Here is a 17684-nt window from a genome sequence, read left to right on the forward strand (position 1 = left end):
CAAGACAAAAAGTTCAAATAAACATATGTCTGGAAATGATTGTTAGTAAGATAAGGCTAGTGAAAGATTTTGCCCAGATTTCCACTCCAAGGATTAAATAAACCTGGACTAAAACCGTTAGAACGGTAAAGATAAACGTTTGACCATTTCATATAAATTTTGACCTGAAAAAAAAACTAGGTCCCAGAACCGAAAGTTCCTTAGTTTGTATAATAGCATGTTTTAAAAACAAAAATTTACTGTCAAAAAACACGTTTTTATGTTTGAGGTGCTATAGTTGCATTAAATGGCTAAGAAATGTATAAAATCCATGAACAAAAATTGTAAAGAATTTAATTTTGAGAAAATTGATATAAATAAAATTAATAGCAAACAAATTCTAAATTAATTCATTCAAATTTAATTGAAAGAAAACAAAAACTGTAGCAAATGCACTTTGAACAGTCTGAATGCAATAAATGTTACTTTAGCAAGTCAGCTGATCAGTTTCAATTACATTTTATTATTTATTGTTTTATTAGTTTATTATTAAGTTGGTAAACACTGATCATTGTTACTGTTGTTAGCTGCTTAAACACAGTCTGACTTATTCGCAGGGTTTTCATTACTGTAGTTGTGATTAGTGTTATTGCCTTTTAACATTTGAGAAAAGTTCATTTTAAATTCTATTTGCTATTTACTGTGTTTACCAATAATTTAAAATTCAATTTGTATTTAGAAAGGTTTTTTGTTTCGATTTACACATCTTTTAATAATGCCTCACTTATTTTCTTACGTCGAGTACGCAGTTATGGTTTATGTGTATGGCTTTTGTAATGGCAATGTTACATCAGTTGCAGATTATCAATGTTGGTTACCTCAACGTAGAGTACCAAACATAAGATATTTACCAGGATTTTATTAATCTTCGTGAGACTGGTTGTTTTTCTACTGCAAGAATTTCATCTGATCAAGGGCTTCAACATGCTGAAAGTATTCTTCAAGCAGTCCCACTACAAGTTTGCTGAGAATATGTATGCAATTTAACATCCCAAAAACTTGTGTGTTGTGGACTTTACACTTACACGGATTGTATCCATTTCATGTACAAAAAATGCAACTTTATTCAGGAGACAATTCTGCAATTAAAACGCATTGTTGTATTGTTTCAAATATATTTTTTACTGATGAAGGTACATTTACTTGTGATGGTATTAAAAACACCAGGAATTTCCATCACTGGTGAGATGAGAATCCTCATGCTGGAACAGACAATAAGTTCAGCGCAGATTTTCAGTCAATGTGTGGTGTGGTATTGTTGATGAATTAAATGGTCCTTTCATATTAGAGAACAGACTTGTACCAGAAACATACATGGAATTTTTATATGATGAATCGTTTAGTTCTCTGCAAAATATATCATTTTTAATACAAATGAATTTGTATTTTTAACATGATGGCACTCCTCCACTTACTACTCATCGAGTTAGAGAATTTTTAAATGAACACTTTGCAGACAAACTGATTGGTACTGGAAGAGTTATTAACTGGCCACCAAGATCTCCAGATCTTACCCCACTAGACTATAGAATATGGGGGGTTGGATGAAAAGTGAAGTTTACAAAGTGAAAGTTAATATATGAGATGAACTGATTACTCGGATTTTTGATGCTGCTGCCCTCAAAGGAAAAGAAAGATGTTATTGCAACAAATTAGTTGGAAGCGTGTTAAGAAGTGTATAGACTGTAATTAATTGTGGAATTTTTTAATCTTATTTATAATGTGATGAAATTAGTTATATTTTATTTAGAGAAGTATTATGATATTTGTATCAGCTTTTTTTAATGTTTATTATAATAATACAGTATTGTTACATTTTTGGTGGGTAAAACAAGTTTTATCAAATTTGAATTGATTAATTTAGAATTTGTTTACTATAGATTTTTTTACATCAATTTTCAAAAAAATTCTCTACATTTTTTAATGGATTTTATGCATTTGATAGCCATTTAATGACTATCAAATGGCTATAAAATATATAATTCCATATATGGCTATATGGAATTATGGTTATAAAACCTCAAATGTAAAAAATGTGTGTTTGACATAATTTTTGTTTTAAAATTAACTAAATAAACAATTTAAATTGATCCGGATTGTAAATCTAAACCATTCTCGAATCCACCTGAAGACACAACAAATTTCATTAAAATCGATCCAGCCGTTTAGGAGGAGTTCAGTGACATACACACACAAGAAACATATATATATATATATATATATATATATATATATATATAAAAAACTAAAGTGAAGTATATATTAGTGTAATTCTTGATAGGAGTCTGAACTGGGCACTCCATCTAAAAAGGCAAGAGGGAAATTGTCCTTGATGCAATGCAGACGTGTAATAAGCAGGTCTTGAGGACTTAAGCTGAGGTTTCTGTATTGGCTTTGTCTCCGTGATTAAATCTGCATTAATTTAGGGGTTATTGTCTGGTAGGCAAAAGTGGTGGTCAAAGGGGCGGTAGCCGGGCGGGCTGATATCCAAAGGATGGCCTACCTGACTATCACCAGGCCTTCCCAACTGCATCAGGCACTGTCCTGAACTATTGTCTTCCACAGGTAGGGTTTTGGTCAGCATTGGGCTGCAATAGTGGGTATTTCAAAATTAGCAAACTCATCCAGGGAGATGCTATGTACATGATCACTGATCAGATGAGTTATTTCTTCGACAAATCCCTTAGGGCTGTAATACCTTCTAGGGAGGGCTTGCTAGGAGTTAAGGAAACCTGTTCCATGAGCGCGGAACTTGAATGGTTTACAGATTGCTGGAATTGTATGGTTGAGAATATGCAGGGAAATGGTGGTCCTTACGGATTCTAACCTCACCACATTTCAGGCAGAAGTTCTTTGCTCTTTGGCTGCCCTGCAATAGAAAGGGAGCGTCATGTAAACTTTGGTACTGTGGGCAAAGGTAATATATTTCTCTCAGAGGACCTAATCAGTTGGTTTTGGCGGTTCATAAGCAGAATTGCTGAAAGTGTAAACTGGTATGCATCTTCCAGTTATCTGAAAGGCTCTTTATATTTATAGGTGTTTATATTTTTTTTTATTGTGTAAGGTTTTGTAGTTTGGTTTAGTTTAAGATTAAGGTTGTGACATATTTTGAGCAAGGGTTGCTGTGAGAGGATTTAATAATAGGTTAGATTGGCAGTACAAATACCCTCAAATGAACCAACACATTTATTTGTGACAACATTTCATTAAATTGATTAATTGCTTGCGTCAATCGACATATTAAGCACAAACCTTAATACCTTAATACTTTGAAAACATGTTTGATATTAAATTATTCATTACAATTTATTTTAAATTTAATTCATTATAACATTTACTAGTAATTTTGTAGTGTTGCAATAATAATGAGTTCATGGACTAACATGAGAAACTTTCTTTAAAATAGCTAAACATTTACATAAATTTACATTTTCGAAATTGTGAACATTTAAATAGATATGGAATTGAAAATGATTAATGAACCCTAAAATATACTAAGTTCTTAAAATTTACTTACATTTTATTTTACATCACACTTATTACGCCTAGAGATATTTTTCCGCACACGAACACCAACACTCCCGAACTTCACTTTTAGAATTCCCGGCCTCGACTTCCTCCTCTCCTCCTTCTTCTTCAGTTTTGATGTTCTTCTTCTCCCGCCAGCTAATTGACCACGCCTCTGCCAAATCTCTCCATCATAATTGGTGAGTAACAATTTTTCATATCAGCATGGCTGTCCCTTACATTGTCGCACGGTTTTTACAAATAAGCATTTCCGCTGCTTAAGCAAGCATTTCCTGTTTGTTCACCATCGGCGTCTAGGCGGATGTGCGTATCCAGTTACATCCAGAGGATGTTTGTATCGAATTGTAATACAAGACTTCCTTTCCAGCAACTATCTGTACATTGATTCTATGAATTTTATATTACTAATAATTACATAAGTCTTACAATTGCAAAGTGATTTCACTACTATAGCACAAAAGGAAAATACCCTTATGTTATCTTAAAATAAGTATACCATAATAAGTAATGCATTTTTGATTATTTTACATTATCTTATTTATGCTCTTCAAATTCCTTACTTAACATGTACAAGTGGGCTGTCTATTATATCTTGAAGGACTTTATATTCCTAAAATAGGCAGGATGTACTTCAAAAGGTATATCATATCTCTTTTTTTAGAAATGAAGAGAATTCAAAGACTGTTGTAAAGTTTTCCTTGTTGAGGGTGCCGAAGGCCACAGGATCAAGTCTGAACTTTAGATCTGAGTTAGAGTTAGCACAGGTACAAATCCTGTCTGTTACCAAAGCAATTTTTATCTGTATCATTGACCTTACACAGTATCGACTCTACTCCATATTCTTAGAAGGTTAGTTAAAAAATTATTCCAAAGGAAAAGCTTTATCTGTATATTCTTGTACATAGTACATAATAGCATATTCCTTGTAATCATAATCATATTTTTATTGCTTTCAAGCAATTTTACATCACATTTGCAAAAGTTAATAAATTAAGCTAAAAAGCTTGCAGGTTTACTTAGATTATTCACAGGTTATTCTAAGGTTATTCATATATTAAATTCTATCTCATTCATACATGGCTTCAGTATCGGTATTTAGTTACGAAAACTAGTGCTCCCAGCGGTGTAACATGAACTTATATACAGAGTAAAACACTTCAGACACTAAAAGGTCCTTTAATTGAGCTTTAAACAGTGTTGGGTGTAGAAATTTTTATGCTCTCAGGAAGATTATTAATTAATCTGACACTAGCTTGTGAAGGAAGTTGTTCAAATGTCTGTGTTTTATGATGTTGCATCCTGTAGATTTCCCCATCTCTAGTATTACATACCTACATGTGGACGTCTATGCCCTGCACTAACTCACATCAGAATCAGAAATACAAAACTACATCCAAAATATAGAGGAAGGGTAAAGTCAGAAAACCATACTCCCTGAAAGCATCGTGGCACGACTCTTTAGGTTTCAATTTGCACATGATTCTAATGATTTTCTTCTGAAGCCTGAAAACTCTGTTGAATCTGATCCCTGGCAAATCCACCCCAAAGCCATATGCCGTAGGTCAAATGGGGATATAAAACGACAAAATAGGCCATCCTTAGAATGTCATAAGAGCAAACCTCTGTCAAATTCCTCATGGCAAAAATGCCTGAAGCAATCCTTTCATATACATGCTCAACATGATCGTTGAAGTTAATCCTCTGTTGAGGTACATTCCTAAAACATCAGTCGATTCCACTTCCTGTAGAAGGGTGTCCTCTACCATGACAATGGGTCGAATCTCGTTAATTTTTTGACAAAGATATTAAGTTATATCATTTGTTTGTTTCAAGATTTAAGTCAGAGAAATACTGAATACAAGAATTCAGTTCAACAACAAAAGTTTCTATTTCCAGATGAGTGTTTGATTTTGCTGACACAGAGTCGCGTCATCCGAGTATTGGACTATCTATCCATTCTGAATAAATTGTCCAAGATCGTTCACATAAACCAAGAACAGTACAGGTCCAAGGACTGATCCCTGGGAGATCCCCTGGTTCAAAGAAATTCAGTGATATAATATTGGAAATGTCTACAAACTGACATCTGTCACTAAGGTACGATTTCAACCACCAGTGGCATGCTACGTACCCCATATGATTCCAGTTCTCACAACAGAGTGCCATTATACCTTCTAGTTGAATCCACCACTGGGCACAGCAAAAACCGATGTGTCACTCCAATCTGGGCAACCTCATGGATATCCAGGAACTAGCCGCAAATGTCGAGATTCTGGGGTTCATGGGCAATTCGATAGGTCCAGTCTACTGTGGGAGATGACAGCTGGAGTTGGTGGGGTTTGTCCCCTAACCTCAGAGGTTCTTGCTAGCCTCAACAAGGGTGTGCCACCACTTGCCTACTTTGACTGGAGAGGCTGGTTCAGAGCTGGTCTCCCATTCCAGGGAGACATGACTTTGAGATCTAGTGCCCTAATTCTTCCTCATGGATCTCGATAGGAGGCGGCCCCTACTCCCTAACCTTACCCATCCTGAATATCCTATCATTTCGGAAGCAGCGCAAAGGTTCTTACAGGACTAAGTGCAATTTATAAGCTTCTTGTCCTAAGAGAACAAACAAAAAAACAGAGTGGCATGGTGAACACAATCAAAGGCCTTCGAAAAATTGAGAAATGCACCAACTGTGTACTCCCTACCCTCCAAACCCTCATGATTGTATCCACTAGGTTTGTAATGGAACCAATTGTTGACATTTTTTTCAAAATCCATATTAGCTTGAAGACAAACCTATTGAGAAAATCAATGAGTGTTCAAAAAAGTGTTTCAAAGACTGCTCAAAACTGGTAGAATTGAAATAGGACAACAGTTGCAAGGCAAGGATCGTCCTTGAAAATTGGAATCACTTTGGATGTTTTAGCTGAGCTGGAAACACTCCTATTTGAAAGGAATGTTAACCAGTCTTGTCAGTGGTTTCAAAATGTGCTTTAGGCAAAATTTGAGTAGACACACTGACATACCATTCATTTCACATGATTGTTTTGTGTTGAATCCCTGGAGATGTCCTTCTGATTTGTTTGAGGAGGCCATTAATGTTATGGCACTGAATTTTTAAAGAGTAACTGATTCTAAAATTATAAAACAAAGATATACAAGAACCTTTATAAAGACATCTGTGGGCTGCCAGGTTTGATTTTATAAAATTTATCTTTCCGCATTAGTAAATGATCAAATTCTCTCCACAAGGTCTAGAAACTAAGAGAGCTCTCTAAATAACCACTAGCCAAAGAGGAAGGAACATAATAATCAGATCTATAACTAAAATCTTCTACAAGCTGCCAAATCAAAAGGTTAGCTTCAGATTCTAGAAAGAACCTATATACAATGTAACCAGCAGTAGGTACAAAGAGGCTTGGTCGTTTGGTACCACTATACCGACGCTTGGTTGTTTTTATAAATAGACAGAGTATGGACACTTGCCTACGGGCACATGGGTTTCAGGCAATTTGAAGAACGCAAGAAAAGGCAGGAGCGATTAAATTAAATGTTACGCTAATTTAAGTGAAAATTTATCAATTTAGGAGTTGTTTATAATCTCTTAGTCAAATACAGAAGTACTGTAATAAAGTTTTGACATATTCCCTCCTAGATGTCACATACTTGTACCAAGTACTGTTTCAATTGACCAACAGTAAATAATAAAAGGTCTTACCAAGATACCAACATACTTGACTATTATATATGACTTCCCCCTCAAACCAAACTTTAAAATGCCTTGAAGAAACTTTTTCTAATACTAGTATTGAGTATTTACATATTAATTTATATAGTAACCAATTTACAACATTTTTACTTTTGACATATAAATGCCGAAAATCCGTGACATACATTTGTGTCATTTGTCTATTTTAATTATACCAACCTGTACATATTTACTTCGTTGGTGAAAAGCGTGGAGCACAAACATATGCCAGCTGGACTAATTTAATACGCTCACTCCCAGAGCGTATAAGTGATGGCTCTTTCTCAGCAGTCCATGACTAGACGTGCCGCTTGGTACCCAGAGTGTTACAGAAAAATATTTTGTAGTGTGGAAAAACCTTGTAAAAAATACAGTTTTTAATATAATGCAGACATAGCCATTCAGTTTACGACAAACACGTCCTGATCATGAGAATAGTGATTTACTGCCCAAAGCTCTGTTGTATTTAAGTGTGACCGTAGCCGCTAAGCGCCAGGGCTGGAAATTCAAAATGTATATAATACAATGCATATAAAGTAATTACTTCTACAATTCGACCTTGGACTTGATGCGACCTGTAACTCGTCAGGAAAGATCGTTCATTTAGTTCTAAAGATAAACAGCCTAATCTTTGTATTCTGAAATCAAACTTGAAATTAATTACAATTTAACCTAGACGTCATGGAACGAAAAAGGATAAATACCGTAACGTTCAAGACATTGTTCCATCTAAACTGCAACAAAACTTATATGTTTCAGACAGATCGTTGTTACAATAACATTTAAAACCACCACCCACAGAATTTCAGTAATTCATTTTCTGATCTAATACCAAGTAGTAATATTTTTAAGCGAACGGTTATTAGACTCAATATCTACAGACCGTGTATTCAGCGTGCCTTGCAGTATATTCTAACTTAAAAAAAAAAAAAACATATTTAAACAGTGGGAGAGAGCGTATTTGCTTGTCTGCCCATAGCGCGACATACGCTCATGTCTGGCCCGACCACCAAACAAACAACTAAAAGTGGCTACGTCACATGTTTATATTCGCTGATTGTATGTTTCGCTTTAGTTTTGAACAAGCTATCACTATTTAGAATACCTTCTCCATAATTCTTAGCAAGATTTTTTTATTTTACTTAATATTTTCTGCACCAGTCAGGAGTGTAAACTATTTTATCTCATTCTGTGTGTGTTTTTTTTTTTTTTTTAATATACTCAAGATCGGCATTATTTAGCATGAACAAGTGTACTGAGATCACAAACTTCACATCCATGATTTCTACAATAGTAATAACTTCATTAGTTATATGATACATTGATGATGAATCGATGCTTCGATATTTTCCCTAAATATTTATAAGAGTTTTGCTTAGTATGCTTTGTAAGATAAGAAGATCTCCTATAAGAAATTTTCCCTTTAGGTTGTTTTATATTCTCCAGTTTAACATACACTGGGTACAGCGAAAACCGAGTGTAACTTACATCTGAGCAGCCCTAGAGATGTCCAGGATTGGCACAACTCTGATCGCAATTGTCGCGATATGATATGAAGGGTGATCGATAGGTCTAGAATATTGCAGAGGATATCTACTGGAGTGGGTAAAGCTCGTAGTTTTAAAGGCTGTTGCTAGTCTGGATGTGAGGGACTGCTGTCCCTTGTCCGCCTAGAGTGGATTATGCTGAAACAGAGCTAGCATTCATTACCCATCCTGAATATCCTGTCACTCCGGAAGTAAGTGAAAAGATCCTATAAGACTAAGTGCAATGAGAGGTTTCTCAGCTTCTTGTCCTAAATGAACAAAAAAGATAAACGGGAATGTCTGCTTACTATGTACAGGGCGTGTGTATAGTGTCCCACAGGTATATGTATCCCAGCTTCCCTATGCCAAGTATCCCAGGTTGTAGCAATAAATGGTTTGTGATAACAGGCTTCAGAAACTGTTATCTTTGGATAAGGAAGATATTTGTGTTAGTAAATTGGGTGTAAACATCTTCATTCTCATTTTCCATTATAGTATTATTTGCTAAACTATAAATCAGTTTTCCAGTTTTTATAAGGGAAAATAATGTTTTATGTCACTGCCCTTTGCTCTTGATTTTCTTCCACTTTGATAATTTCCTGGTAGTTATCATAGTGTAGTTATCAATATATTATATTGGTAGTTAACAGATAATGTGTTTTTGCATGGTCAGTGCGATGTTAATTGTATATTAGGTCTAATTTCCGTCTATGTCTTTTTTTATATATGGAATAATAATTCTTATAGTCAGTCTTTTGAATATATGACACGCAATTATAAGCATGCACATGTCAGAATTTATACTGAAGTATATTTTTAATTTAATTAGTTATTCATATGTTAATAACAATTTATATTTTTGTTTGTGCTAGTTACATTTTATTGTGGCATGTAATATAAGATACGTGATTTATTTTTAGCATATCTATATTTGAAAAGTTTTAATTGCATAAATTTGTAAAAGGTGCTTCTTGTTCTATTTTAAACATAAGTTGCAGCATAGCATAGATGTACCTATATCGATAATGCTTCTTAAACGTTATTCCATGTATATATTTTATTTTATTTCATATGTATTAAATTAAACAAAAATATTTTATTTTATTACTATATCATGTGATTATTGGTATTTGGTTTCAACTACATATAAGTTTTTTGTTATATTAATATTGTTTTTTTACAGTAGCTATACATTTGGTTTTTAGTTTATTTTGATGATGTTGTAGTTTTTATCAAGTGTAGTGATATCTGTAATAGATATATAGAGAGCGTGTGGGTCTGAGCATGGTGTACAATGAACAGTTATGCGCAATGGGCGAGATTATGGATGAAAATTGTCAATTCTAGAGCTGTGAATGCATGTGTTTATGATTAATGTTGATAGTTTTGATTTTTTCTCAGAAAATGAAGACGTAAATAAAAATCGAGTGAGTGGACAATCCTTAGCTTGAATATTCGTAGCTGTAAAAAGAATTTTGATGAGCTAATTATCATTTTGAACAACTATAAGTTTAAATTTGACAATAATTATTTTTAACAGAGACTTGGATGGATGAGTGCAGTGTAAATGTGAGTATGGATGGGTATGATAGATTCGTAAATAAGGAAAGTATGAATCAGAATGATGGCGTGATTGTTTTTCGTTAATAAATGTTTTTCAGTATGTCATGCGGAAGTGAATCTGAGCGCGGGGCCACATGTTTGAAACTAGATATAACGTTTGGCAGGGAGCGGATGTCGTTGCTCGCCATTTACCGGAGTCCGTTCCGGTGACCTTGACTCTTTCATTAGTGATCTCGAGAGGTGTATCTTGAGACCAGGCACAGGGATCGGGTTCACTGGCTGATTGGGTGATATAAATTGTTGTATTTTACCTGAAACCAACGATCCACTGTCACAACGATATCTTGATGTAATGTATGGAGCTGGTTTTCATTAGTTGCATTAATGTGCCAACCAGAGTTACTGGATTTTCCAAAAGTTGTATTGATCATATATTTACGGATATTAAAACTACGGACGGTGTTAAGTCGGCGGTCATCAAAGCGGAAATTACGGATCACTATTTTACTGGTCTCGCAAAGTCAACAGAGTTTAATTAAAAGTAAAAGAAAACAATCATCTTTAGTTAAAAAACATATATATTGACTTTGATATTGTTGGCCGTCTTGTCTCTGAAAGAAATTGGACACCGATTTTAGAGATCGAGGATGTTAATCTGTCTGCATCTAAGTTTGTTGAATATTTGCAAGATATTCTATTACAATCCTCAATTAATAAGAACCCAATTTCTTCTAAGCACGTCAAGCTAAAGCCGTGGGTTACCGTTGGACTAATTAAATCAATTCGAGTTAGAGATAAAATGAGTAAGCAGCTCAAAGGCCAGCCCTTTAATACAATGTTTAAAAACTCGTTTCAAGCAATATAGAAATCTCTTAAATAAGACTATTAAATTGGCTAAAGAAATGTATTTTAGAAATAAAATTAATGAATCAAAAAATAATAATAAGCTCTTGTGGGGAAAAAAAATATTGCTGAAATTATGGACATGAATAAAAAAAAAAGATTCCTTTCCTATTGAACAGTTTCTGGACGGCAAACTTAATATTGAGACAAATGATATAAATAATTGTAGCTAACACATTAAATGAATACTATGTTAGGGTGGGTGCCAACTTAGCCAGTGCTGTGCCTCCCGTGACTGAAGTCGTTATGAAATGACGAGGATTACGGGGCGAATTCTTACTTCCAGCTGGAGCCGATATCCGAGGATGTCCTTGCTCGTGTTGTACAAAACCTTAGAGGCGGGTCTGCTCCGGGGAGAAGATGGAATCCCGGCTACTCTTATCAAAATGTTTTTTAATTTCTTAAAGCTTCCACTTCTACATATTATAAACAATAGTATATCACAGGGAATTTTCCCAGCATCTTTTAAAATGGGTAAAGTAATCCCAATCTATAAGGGAGGCCCAAAAAATCGATGTGTTAGCTTCAGACCAATAACTTTAACTAGTGTTTTATCTAAATTATTGGAAAAATGTGTCAGAATTCAACTCGAAAAATATTTAAACATCAATAATATTCTTGTACAAAATCAATTCGGTTTCAGAAAAGATAAGAATTTGAATGACGATTTTATATTTGCTAACTAAAAGTGTTCATGACACGATTAGCCGTAATAAAAAAACCATTATTGATTTTTATAGATTTAGCTAAAGCTTTTGATACAGTTGATAGACAAACTAATTACTACAAAAATTAAAAATATATTGGAATACAAGGGAACTCTTGGAGATGGTTCAAAAGTTATTTGTCCGATCGGTATCAAGTTGTTTTCCGTTTTGGGCCATACAAGCGTTCCTCAAAAAATTGAGTATGGGGTTTTGCAAGGCAGTACTCTTGGACCCTTGCTTTTCTTAATTTTTTATTAACAATCTAGGAAGATTGACTTTGTTTAAAGGACAGATATTTCTTTATGCGGACGATACCGCTTTGTTATTTGAGGGTGAAAGCTGGGAGGAAGTGAGGGATGTGGCTGAGCGCGGTCTACTCACTGTCAAGCGCTGGTTTGATCAATGTCGGCTCACAGTTAATATAGCCAAAACCAAATGTATGCCAATCTCTATACGAGCTGACGGCGATCCTTTTGTTTTTAAGCTACGGTTGCATACTTGTGGTGGCCAGGATGGATGCGTTTTGTGTGAATGTATTGATAGGGTGAGTGAGTATAAATACTTGGGTGTAGTTTTTGACAATCGTTTGAAGTGGTGTAATCACGTAGCTTACATGCGGAATAAACTTCGTAAATTTATCTTTATATTCTGTAATCTGCGTAATATACTTTACAATAGATCTGTTAAAAAACTGTATACTATGCTTATGTGCAATCAATTCTTCAGTATGGTAATTTAGCATGGGGTGGCTGTTTCCAAAATAACCTTGCTCCCTTAAGAAGTCGTTCAAAAAAACTATTATAAAAGTAGCTCTGAAGCGAAATCGTACTTATCCAACCAATTTATTGTTTGAAGAATTTAAAGTTTTTAACGTCTCGCAATTATATATCCGAACATTAATTTTGTACATTTTTCAACATCGAGATTCAATTTTCATTCACAGTAACCACAGCCATTTTACGCGTTCTTCACTTCATAACAGAATTTTTGTTCCTAGACTCGTTAAAGCCTTTAATTCAACATCATCTCACTATATTTGCTTATATAATTTTCTCAAAATTACCATACTTTATAAAAAAACCCAAGACCTTGCACTATTAGTACGTACAAAAAATTAGTCAATAAATGGTTAGTAGATGCTGGGCGAGATGGATTTCGTCAGTATTTTTCCTCAATCTACACCTAGATATGCTTTTTTTATGTATTAAATTTCTGTTATATTTTTGTATTACAATCAATGTTAGTCTGAGTGTTTTGGTTAGTTTGTACAATCGTTTTGACTGCAGGCCAACGAGTACGTGTAGTGCGTGCATGTGGTGCTGTGTGGTGTGCGTGATTTGGTGTGTGTGTGTGTGTGTGTGTGTGTGTGTGAGTGTGTGTGTGTGTGTGTGTGTGTGTGTGTGTGTGTGTGTTTAGTGTGTGTGTGTGGTCCAAGTCTCTCTCTACTTATATCGGCTAATTTTTTAATTAAGTCTTTCTGATTGCTCTTTTTTTATGTAAGTTACAAGTTTTTATAAATTACATTTTTAAGTCTTCAAAATTATATTTTCTAAATAAGTATTTTCCTTTTCAAATTTTAGATTATTTATTAACTGAATTTGCTCATGTATTCCATGCTCTGGCCTTGTATAGTTTATTTTAGAGTTTAAATCTTCATTTCTCATTTGTTAATGAAAATGTTTTTATTTAATGACAATTCATTTTCTTATTTTAATTTAAGTTTTTTGTGTGTTATTGGTTAGTGCAGACTGAGGAACTCGTTTCCCCACACACAGGCTGATGCCCATGTGGGGATAATTTCCTATAAGATTTTTGTTATGCATTATATTTAATTCTGTACATAAATTTTGGAAATAAATAAATCAATCAAATCAATCAATCAATCAGTTATCAATATATATTGGTAGTTATCAATATATTTTCTACTTATCAGATATTGATGGAATGTTTCATTAACTTTAGTATAAAAATCTAATTGTAAACATTACCTTTATTTGAATTTTTGTGCCATCCTTTGTAAAATTGTACACCTATTTAATATAAAGTTCTTAACTAAAGTATCTTCTCTTAGGGCTGTCAAGTCTGTTGTAATGACTAAAAAATTCAGACAAACTGTTAACAGCATGGTCTATCACTGACTATCTGCAAAAGAGTTATTTTGTTGTAGAAACACGTTTGTCTCTTAATTCTTCTTCTGGGAAACGTTCATCTCTTGCTTTATTAATGGCCTTATATAGTGACTACCATCAGAGCAAAAGTTTTCAAAAATATTTTTTACACACTCGGATTTTGCAACTTTCCCTAATTCATTACTACTGAGATCCATAGTGCAATGAGTGGCTTCACTGAACTGTGCAACTTTCACTGATGCCTTCGAACAGAGTGTTATAAGTTAAACTCACATAACTATAATTGACAGGGCATTAAAGGTTGCGTTAAGCGCCCGCGATAGGTGACCTAGTGGCTCTCGCCTAGTGACTAAAAACATAACTTTAACTTCCACTGTTGTGTTTCATAATATGTTGAATATTTTAGGGACTGTACAGCTGGATATCTCACAATTTAAAAACATTACACCACAACATATTTCAAAGTCTCAAATGTAATTAACCCATTGCGGATCGTATTGTTTTGGCGCGCGGGCACCAGCGGGCACGAATTAATTTACGGCAGCGGCCTCGCGAACAGCAATGGTGTGCCACATCGTATCGCTCGCTATTGTATACTAGAAAATTCAGCTGTGAAGGTATTCGTTCAGATGGAACATGGGCCTACTGGGGTATCCGTGATGTAGGAACGATAACACGCGAGCAAGGTTCCGGGGTGGCAGTGATGATGTCTGAATCATAGTCTAAATAAAGCGGCTCGGGCGAAGCGATTACAACATCCGGGCCATTGTCTAGACTAAACCCGCCAACATGTACGTCTGCGTCGTTTAGTTCTGTTTCACTAACCTCAAAAGTATTATAATAACAACTGAGGAAAACACCCAATCAGAAGCGCTAAAAAGCAGAAAGTAAACTCATATGAATGATTTTTCAACTTCGACATACAACTGCGATTTTTAGGATATTTATAAAACTTTTGAATACTCTAAATGTAGACCGTTGTTAAACACTCTTAGTTGACAAGTGAAGACGATCGCCCGATCTATCAGACATTAATAGAACTATTTGGAGGGAAACTTAAAAGCAGACCGATTTTGCGACCTGAGCTCGTCCATCATTAAGTTAGGCCCGGCCGCTGCGTGACGAGCCCAGCTCGTCAGTGATCCGCAATGGGTATTAGTGCATAAGTAATTTTAAGGTATGATCAATGAAGCATTGTACTATCGATGATAAGACATTAATAACAACAATTTAAAATTTGGATAGACAAATTATATACAACGAAACTGAACCGATACAACGGATTATCTAAAGGACCTGATAAAATGTAAAAAAAAGACTTATCACACGTATACAGGCCCTTTTTCGTTTTGACTTTCAAAATCAATATAGTTCTTCCTTCAATATAGCTGCAAGTCTCTTGGACCTTTATATCAGAATTTATTGGAGGGATGGATAAAACAAGTGGATGGACTGCTATTTGGTTCCAAAATTATTAGCATTCTTTCTTGGAGCAGAAGGAACCTATGTACCAAGTTTCTCAAGTATAGGACCTTTCTATCAAAAGTTATTGCACAGATGGACGGAGAAAACAATTTTTAGAATATCCTATAGTCTTTAACACTTTGAATATTATAGTTTTTGGAGTGTGTTTCTCTCTTTAGACCACGCTCGTGAAATCTATGGTGACCACATTCTGTTCCTGTAGACTTTTTTTTACAGACTAGAGATTTTACACATGTAAGCTCTCTCCAGGCTATGGCCCGTAGCTGCTACGGGTATGTACGTTTACCGCCGTGAACTGAGGGTCTTACACCTTTAAAACAATAATAAAGAAAACAATACTTCATAAATATGGATATTCATGCATATTCGTAAATAAGAATACCTCAATTTATAGGGAAATAAACGGATATAATGGAGTATCAAAGTATCCAACAGAACGTAACGATGAGTTATTGCACATAGAACAGATAGCCATACAGATTACCGTTTGACCTTTTGAGTCTAAAATCAAGAGATTTCTTATTTGGAACTATATTTAAGAGGAAGCTATATATAGCTTAGAATATATATGGACTTGCTATCAAGAGTTATTGCACGTACGTGTAAACAGGCAGACTGCCCTCTGACCCCAAAATCAATTAAATTTTTCCTTGTTCTGAAAGGAAGCTATATATCAAATTTAAAATCTCTATGACATTTCTATCCAGAGTTATCGTACCGATAGGCAGACTGACAGATAGACGGGATGTACTTTGATTCATCGCCCAAAAAACAATAGAGTTCAATTAATATTGGACCAAGAGAAACCTGTATACAACGTTTTAAATCTCTAGCACTTTGCTATCGGGCTCGTAATAAAACGTGTTCAAGTTTAGATTAATTGTTGTTTTAAAACTTACTTCACAATCACATCCCTATTTTTCGATTATATGGTTTGAAAAAATTATTTATTGTTAAAATGTACTGTAAATAGATTGAATTAAAGGCTAAAACTGCCATATAAGTTAATAAGTTCTAAAAGTCAAAGAAGATGCAGATTGCTTTTACGTGATAATAAAAAAAAACATGGACACATAATGTATTATAACTTATAACACAAGCAACGCTCCGATTGAAGTCTTCTTACCAATCTATAAGTTTTTCAGTCCTAAAATGAATAATTTCTCGGACATCACAAAAATTTCCGGTTGAAACTTGTAAAACTATGCTCGGATATTTCAGATGATGACTGTGCTGAAACCTTTCAGTACTGAGAACTAAATAATAACATGCCTATATGTTCTACGGACATCGGATACCTTGGTAGTTACAAGATTAAAAATTAAAAAGAGACGGATTAGATAGGGAAGACGTCAACCGGCCACTCACCGGCGTATTTCTCCTCTCATACATGCTTCACGGCTCGGCTGACATCGCACCCTCCGGAGGGCTTCCATGCAGTCGACATGGTGTCCATGGGTAGTTGGTGACACAGCTAAATCTTCACAACAATCACTAGGTACCATCGGGATGCCAAAGGACATGTGGTAACAAAATTAACTTATCTGTCCCGAGCCCAATGAATCTCCACCACAAATTTAGACACAGAAAAAAATACATATTAAACGACTGGCAATCACCATTAAACTACGAGATAGAGACAGAGAACTTTATCCTAGGTCACATTACGGACAACTGCAACCACCCACTGGCCCGGGAAGCATACCGACCGATAAGACCATCACGTGACCTCAGGCGATGTTAAGTGTTAGGTGGCTCAGTAGAGTGATCATCTTGATTCCACGACCTGGTCCTAGTCTCCGTTGATACTATTGTCGTTAAAGTACTAATAATTAAATAAATATATAATGAAGAACACTTTATATTACTACTATAACACTTTATTTTTTAAAGTGCAAGTATTTTTAAAGTGGGGTGGAGAAAGAAACAATTAAACTAAAATAAAGTACTAGTAGTAAAATAAACTTAATAATGGCCACTATTCAATTAATAAATGTATAACATTAATAAACTATAAACAGGAACAGGATCAATAACAGAATCAACAGCCATCGGATTTATGATTGTC

The sequence above is a fragment of the Homalodisca vitripennis genome, chromosome 1, assembly GCF_021130785.1.
Source record: "Homalodisca vitripennis isolate AUS2020 chromosome 1, UT_GWSS_2.1, whole genome shotgun sequence".
NCBI classification, from domain to species: domain Eukaryota; kingdom Metazoa; phylum Arthropoda; class Insecta; order Hemiptera; family Cicadellidae; genus Homalodisca; species Homalodisca vitripennis.